Source organism: Halichondria panicea, chromosome 10 (genome assembly GCF_963675165.1).
Source record: "Halichondria panicea chromosome 10, odHalPani1.1, whole genome shotgun sequence".
NCBI lineage: Eukaryota > Metazoa > Porifera > Demospongiae > Suberitida > Halichondriidae > Halichondria > Halichondria panicea.
In genome coordinates this window covers 3,651,809-3,659,168 of record NC_087386.1, presented here as the reverse complement: position 1 = coordinate 3,659,168, position 7,360 = coordinate 3,651,809, and the positions used below count along the sequence as shown (strand labels likewise).

Below are 7,360 nucleotides of genomic sequence, written 5' to 3'. Positions count from 1 at the left end.
TCCCTCCTGTAAGGCCGTTTTTCCACCTTCCCATAAGAAACTGGCTGTAGGAGGGAGAGCCAAGAAAGTATCCTGCGGATCTATTGGCACAACTTCACAAAAAGGTTGACATTGGGATTGTTGCTGGACTTTAAACAATAATTATAACCAGTTATCAGCACATTGATATTTATACTACTGATTGTTGCACACTTATTGCATGGCTAAAGTGATGTATCATGCTTATAGCTACCAACATAATTATGATATGAGACGATACAAGTTGTGTACCTCTCTGTGTGCCTCTCTATGTGCCTATAATTATAGCTGGGGAAAAAGTTTGATTTGCAAAAATCATATGATAATCAATTAAGAGTCCATAATAAAAGGAGAAAGTATCGAACGAAGTATTACCTTGCATCCGGAAAGTAAGGATGCAAAGTAATGTGGCTTCCTGCTTGGTATAACTGACCAATCTGAGCGCCTGGAGCCGGCCCCACTTGCTTCGAGACAGCAATAATGTTATTGCCAAATAAATATTATTATCAGTTCAGAGACAAAATCTACAACTGATGCACAGTATGCATGCGTTCGATACTTTCTTCTCTCTCTTTTATTATGGACTCTTTCTACTCTTTCTATAATTGTGATGTCTCACACATGGTACATTTATTTATTAATGTTAACTGCACCAACTGATATGATGTCTTTATCGTTACGCATAGGTATTCCAAAGTACACACTTATCAAAGAATCACTACACCTGGTGCAGCTAAGGAGTTCAGTTATAAATATTTTTCAATTGTGGAAGTCTTACATGAATATGAAACCCCTAACTAACAGTTCCACCCGCCCTACCAGTCAGCCTGCTGCCAATTAACTCTAACAGTGCCCCGACACAGGAAAATGTTCCTATCAACACTAACAGTTCCACCCTCTCTACTAGCCCTACCAGTCAGCCTGCTGCCAACTCTAACAGTGCCCCGACAGAGGAAATGTTCCCATTAACACAAACAGTTCCACCCTCTCTACTAGCCCTACCAGTCAGCCTGCTGCCAACTCTAACAGTGCCCCGACACAGGAAAATGTTCCCATCAACACTAACAGTTCCACCCTCTCTACTAGCCCTACCAGTCAGCTTGCTGCTGCCGACTCTAACAGTGCCCCGACACAGGAAAATGTTCCCATCAACACTAACAGTTCCACCCTCTCTACTAGCCTACCAGTCGGCCTGCTGCTGCAGTCTCTAACAGTGCCCCGACACAGGCAACAGTTACTGTCTTCACTACCACCCTAACTGATAGAAAGAAACGTCGTCGTTGCGGTGTCTGCGATGGGTGCCGACATCCTAATTGTGGTACATGCCCAACATGCTTAAATCAGAAATGGAAAAAGGAATTAATTTATTAACTGTGAATTGAACTGAATTTTATTTAAGGCATGAATATAGTCTATTGCTATATAGCTCATAGTAATTATTATTCGTATCATAATTTCATACAGTCAGTTGGTTACTCAAACTATCAATATTCATAATCATAACTATCGTTCCGACGTTATGTGTCAGTATTGGCCCTGGGCCAAATCAAAGGTGAACTCCTGTCCCCGAGACTAAAGACGCAATGTCTTCCCAACCATTTTTGTCTGTGATGCACGCTAAAGCTCACTCATGGCATTGTCAGGTAGGTTATTTTTTTAACTATTGTAAAGTTCTCATAACACGTACAGGTATTATGGGGTGGAAGCCAAATTCAGCAGCTGGAGCTGGGGAAGAAATGGAGCAGCTCTTTAGCTGTTTCAACTTAACAACAAAGTACATGAATGCAGCTGGTGTGTGATTATATCTTTGCTAAATAATTAGTGGTTATCTATTAGGCCGAGAAGAACAGCTAACAGAAGCAGCAATATTTTGGAATGATAGAAAGATCAGTAGTCTTCCAAGCTACTCGCTTAAACAAGGTGTGTTAATTGTTTGCATATACGCTATTTTGTGTGTTTATTAACTACTGTAGACTCGACTGTAGACTCGACGTGATCTGGATGAACTCAAAAAAGAATTGCTTCTCCTTTAAGATAAAGTTAGTAAGGATCTGACCCCTGAATATTGCGAACAATGCCGTCAAGAGGTGCAAGAAATCGCAAGGAGTATGTAATTATAATTTCTGTGTGGTAAATAGCTGGTTAACATTAATTTTTAGGAGAATGTTTAGGAGAATGTTCAGGTGGTGATATAATTGATTGCGAACAGCAAAGAGTTGACTACTTCCAACTGAAGATGTCAAACGACACTGTTGCAGCCACTGGTTAGAGGATCTAACTCAGCAATGAGTATTTTAACAGGATAATAATAATAATAATAATAATAATAATAATATTATAGGCAATGAACAGCTGTATGCTGAGGCTGAAAAACTTCACCACCAGCGACGGATGTCTGAATTAAAGCAATCAAATGCCATTTCTCCGGATCAAGTTGATACCGAGTGTGAACTAGCTGCAGCAAGAGCAGCCACATGCAAGTTTAAGGAACGTATAGAATTAGGGTACTTAACAGCTCAAAGGAGGCATGCCAACATGTCCAGTATGTTTATTAAATGTGCATGGTTGTGTTTTATGAGCATAAAATTGTGCAGCTACTAGCAAACAACGGGCAAAACTCAGGAAAGCAATATCAAATGATCAAAAAACTCAGGAAATTGGCAAAGCAGTACAATGATCTCATACAGCAATACAACATGGAACTGCCTCAAGCCATAGATGAAGACATTTTATCAGGGAAGTTTCCTTGGTCATCCCTTTCAAGTAAGCTAGGTATACACTGTGACCGGCTTGAACTCTTTCGATCAGGTCGCTATTGTGTATCAGTACAAGAAAAGCACAAAATTTCTACTGTGTACAACCAAATTCAGCGACTGAAAGAAGAATCACTGCTACTGTTGGAGATGACCCAGTACTTGATGTACTTTAAAAGTTCTGTACCAAATAAGCTTGAATGTGAGAACGATTGTGTATACGTATTAACATGTGTATGTACTGCATGTATTATAGAATTTTCAATATCACATTAATTTTCATTGTCAATCTTTTCCAGATTAGGGTCATCTAAGAGTAAACATCTAGGCCACATAGCTAGGTCCTAACAGCTGGGATAGCCTTATGGATTTTCCCATCCCATATAGCGCACGATTTTTTATACTACTTTACTATTTTTTATGCTACTATAATTATGCCATCATAATTATAATTAGGATTTAATAATTATGTCCATTGCAGGGTATAACTTAACTATGATAATTCCCTTTGATATTTCCCCAGACATGCATGTTTGGGAAACTAAAGATTTTGTAGATAATTTTGAAAGTGAGTTACCATTGGTGGGGGTAGATGGTAGGGGGTAGATGCTCAGCATAGAATCAGATGCATAGATATAATCATCACACTATATTAACAGTAATAATTATTATTGTATACACATGCAGGTATTACAGCTGATATTCGCGCAGCGATGATGGCCTGTCTTCTAGTGTCACTAGTACAACACCTTCAGCTTGTTCAAACGTAAACTATTATTATTATAACCTATTGATATTATGCATATGCGTATGTACATGCAGAAATATGCAGTCCTAACCAAGAACAAACGAACTTTGGATGGATTTTTGGCTATTAAGACGAGTGGCCTCTGCTAAGCACCTCAATTGTGCTGTTCAAGAGTTTAAGAATGAACCTACGTTCAGCAAAAATGACCAGCTTGCATATCTCATGATAGTGGAAGATAATGACTCGGAGTTTAGAAAAGTACTTTGTGTGGAGATAATCTCTCCTCGGAACATGTTTAAAGCTTTCAAAGCTAAGGCATGCCTGCATCCTGCCACCTCCAAGCCAGTCTCATCAAGATTGGCCATTGTAGCTTTGGCAGCTTTCCAGCGAGTAGTTCCACACAATCCAGAACGTCTTCTTAATTCAAGATAAATTATAGTGGAAAATGCAAAGTGAATAGATTGAAAACTTACCTCACCAAAGTATCCCAGCACACTGAGTGTTCGAGCCTCTACAATTAAGGGGTATATCATGGAAACCGTATCACGTATTGCACGTAAGTTGATCTAGTACTTACCTGGGGACTTTGCTATATCTGTAGAGTTTTTTGTTACCATCAAAATGAACAGAATGCTGTTCTGGTGTGCAGCACGGACATTCAAATAGTGGAGAATGCTGGAGAATGCTTTAGTTCACCAATAGAGAACTTGCTGTAGCGGAAAGCCTTTCCAAATGTTGGTGATCCGACCTGTAAAACATAATTAGAAGGCCATGAGACAGCATGATGAGCACTTACTCGTCCTTTCGACAAAGAAAATTGCTCTAGTGTTCTCAGAAAACCGACCTTCAACAGATCGTAATTTTCGTGCAGGATTACCAGGCCCTCTTATTACATCATGGGGCGTTTCTAAGTGGATTTCTTGTCCACAGTTGTCGCAAATCGGAAGAACATCATTCAAGTCATAGCGTCCTAACTTGTATTTATCTGAAGATTGAACACTTTTTACAGTACCTCTTAAATTCACTACAATCCTTTTTGACTCTCTGGGACAAACCGTCACTGTTCTGATACTACAAAGAGGACATCTCCATGGAATGCTGAACGGAATGCATACCCCTGCATGTAACAACAAAAATTGTCATCTAAATTGTTGTGAAAGTGAACTGTGCATACTTTGAGTAGAAAGTAGAGTTGAGTCAGCTTCACAGCCAATAGTTGTTGGTGGTATTGCCCTAAATATACCATCATACCACACTTCACGATCATGCAAAGGCTGGTGCTTATGAGCTACGACATCACAGATATTGCACATGTACTGTGAAGCGCCGCACAGATGACATCGAATTTGAGGACTTTCGTCGTCACCACACATAAAACAAGCCTATAGTAGAGTATACATGAAAATAAGTCTTTATGATCATCATAACTTACAGAATCAGAATCAGCAGGCATTGAAGAGTACATGACTACTTCTTCAAACAATTTGCTGCGGAATGCTTCCCAGTTCTCCTCGCGGGTATCCATACGTTTTCGCCAATCTGATTTGGCTCTGGTTATCTGCTATGGACACATCAATGCTCTGGAGCAGGGCCTCATCTGATTATCTGATACTATAACAGAATGTAAATACATATACCATAATTATAATTATTTCTGACAGACTCTACTCGTACTCGTAATGCCAGAACAGTCGCAACATAAGTATAATTGTACTGGCAAAGTCAATACTAACCTGAATCCTCTGTCTCTGACAGCTGAACATCACCAAACTCAAAGCCAGGGTCAACACATTGGTCTTCTAAAAACAGATATCAAAATTATTTATTGTGCCAGCTCAGTGCTCATACCAGTGGCCGACGTGTGCTGTGTCACGACGTGTGCTGTGTCACGAGGCGGGAGGCGGTGGTACTCTACCCCGCTGCTTTCTTTTAGTTTTAGACACAGTTGTGTTAAACTTAGCCATTTTGCTTGTTGTTCTCACATTTGTGTCGTGGGTATATACTCTCTGAGCTTGATTTCCTCTTTTGTTGGGTCTCAGTAGCAGCAGTTCAGAATCTAGGTCATTTTCAAGGGCTACACTGTCCTGCTTTTGCCTGTGCTTTTTTCTTTGCTGCCTCAACTTGGACACTTCAGCTTCTAGAGGATCCATTTCAGCTTAGTTCTTGTTGCAGTTGGTGAGAGAGTTGTTGGAGGAGGTTGGATCGAGTCTCTTGCTGTAATAATCGGACCATGCGCTTTGCTTGTGTGCTTGCTACTTTAATATTGGCTATTCATCTATAATGATGGCCACACCTATAATAATAGATCAATGGTCAATAATGGCATCTTTTACGCACAGACACTTACACACACACACAGGGCACACGCACACACACACACACACACACACACTTACACACACACACACGCACAGACACTTACACACACACAGGGAACACGCACACACACACACACACACACACACACACACAACACAGGGACACACACACGCACGCACGCACACACAGGGGGCATACATACACACACACACGCACAATCAGGGGCACACACACTCACACACACACACACACACACACACAACCACACACGCACAAACAGGGGGCACGCACACACACACACCTTTAAAATATAATTCACTCAAGGAAAGCATGTATACTAGAGCCCACTTCTCATTATACACTATTGATGACTAGAACCTCCACTAACCATAATTATACTACAAGAGGTGGGTCCCCCCTGTCTCATGGTGGTGGGGACACACACACACACACACACACACACAACACACACACACACACACACAACACACACACACACACACTACTATATATTTATTTTGACTAATGCTGGAACTAATGCTGGAACAAAATTAGTGGTTAATGATAGTTTTGTGCTTGCCACCTATAGAAGAACCACATAGACCCATCCCCATTATCAGATACTACCACCACAAAACGCCTGTACCTTGTAAAGTAAGCCTCCCTCAAGGTAGTACACAGACATGCACAAGCAGGATAAGTTCTAAGATAAGTTCTATACTTTATGTCAGCATTACCTCAAATGTGAATATAGCTTACAATCAGCATGGCCCCAAGTGAATAGCTACAATAATTATTCAGTATACTAGATCGTTGATCGAAGGCAACAGATGAATGGGGGGGGGGTGTTGGTGCACCGTTAAAGACCATCATTCTCGACTCTCAACAGGGGCGTAGCCAGGATTTGAGAGAGGGGGGTGCTTGGGATGAATGGTTTTGTCCGAATTGCCGGTGCGCGGAGTGCACTGGTGGTGTAAAATGTGCTCCAACTGGAGCATTTTCTGGGGGCACTCCCCCAGAAAATGTTTGTTGTTACATGCTCTGAGATTAATTCTAACGCAATTTGGCTAAAGAAATGAGGGTACTGCTGCTTTGAGGGTACTGGTGGTTAAGCCACATCTTCATCTGAAGATGTCCTATAAAATGCATTGTTTTGAGTTGTGACAATTAATTTAAATTTTGTTATTAATTAAATCAAGCTACTAACCAGGTTGGTTCTGCTTGTGAATTAGCAGAACAGGGTGGCAAGACACTTGCAGTTGCAGTGCTGCTCTATGAACTGGGCTCAACTGAAAAATACTCGACACGATTATGGATGGTGCAGGTGATAGCTGCTGAACAGTCTGCAACTCTGTGGGGGGCCTTGGTCTGCTCAGCCCACGTGGCTTTGCGCATGTGCACTGACTGGAATGAATATTTGGAGGTGGAGCTAGCTAGTTGGAGGTGGGGTTTTGAGTTGATCGTGCAATAGAGCTCTAGTTCTCTCATATCAGCTAGCTAGTAAAAGGAACTTGTGGAGCAG

The 7,360-nt window shown here is 41.1% G+C and overlaps 2 long non-coding RNA genes across 6 annotated transcripts; one reads left to right on the top strand and one right to left on the bottom strand.

Moving 5' to 3' along the window:
• Positions 1 to 1,683: 1,683 nt before the first annotated feature.
• Positions 1,684 to 2,557, top strand: LOC135343411 (uncharacterized). 2 transcript variants are annotated; one of them, XR_010397161.1, is made up of 3 exons: positions 1,684 to 1,938; positions 1,992 to 2,124; positions 2,190 to 2,557. It is a non-coding gene; the product is annotated as an uncharacterized LOC135343411 (long non-coding RNA). The 2 variants fall into 2 exon arrangements; XR_010397162.1 differs by having other exon boundaries at positions 1,927 to 1,938; positions 2,004 to 2,124.
• Positions 2,558 to 3,678: 1,121 nt separating this feature from the next.
• On the bottom strand, positions 3,679 to 6,084 carry LOC135342314 (uncharacterized). Of its 4 annotated transcripts, XR_010396827.1 has the most exons (8): positions 5,253 to 6,084; positions 4,952 to 5,130; positions 4,694 to 4,901; positions 4,532 to 4,636; positions 4,316 to 4,489; positions 4,097 to 4,267; positions 3,993 to 4,030; positions 3,679 to 3,933 (listed from the first exon to the last, which is right to left on the bottom strand). It is a non-coding gene; the product is annotated as an uncharacterized LOC135342314 (long non-coding RNA). The 4 variants fall into 4 exon arrangements; XR_010396826.1 differs by having other exon boundaries at positions 3,679 to 4,030; positions 5,253 to 6,083; XR_010396825.1 differs by having other exon boundaries at positions 3,699 to 3,933; positions 3,993 to 4,267; positions 5,253 to 6,078.
• Positions 6,085 to 7,360: the final 1,276 nt, after the last annotated feature.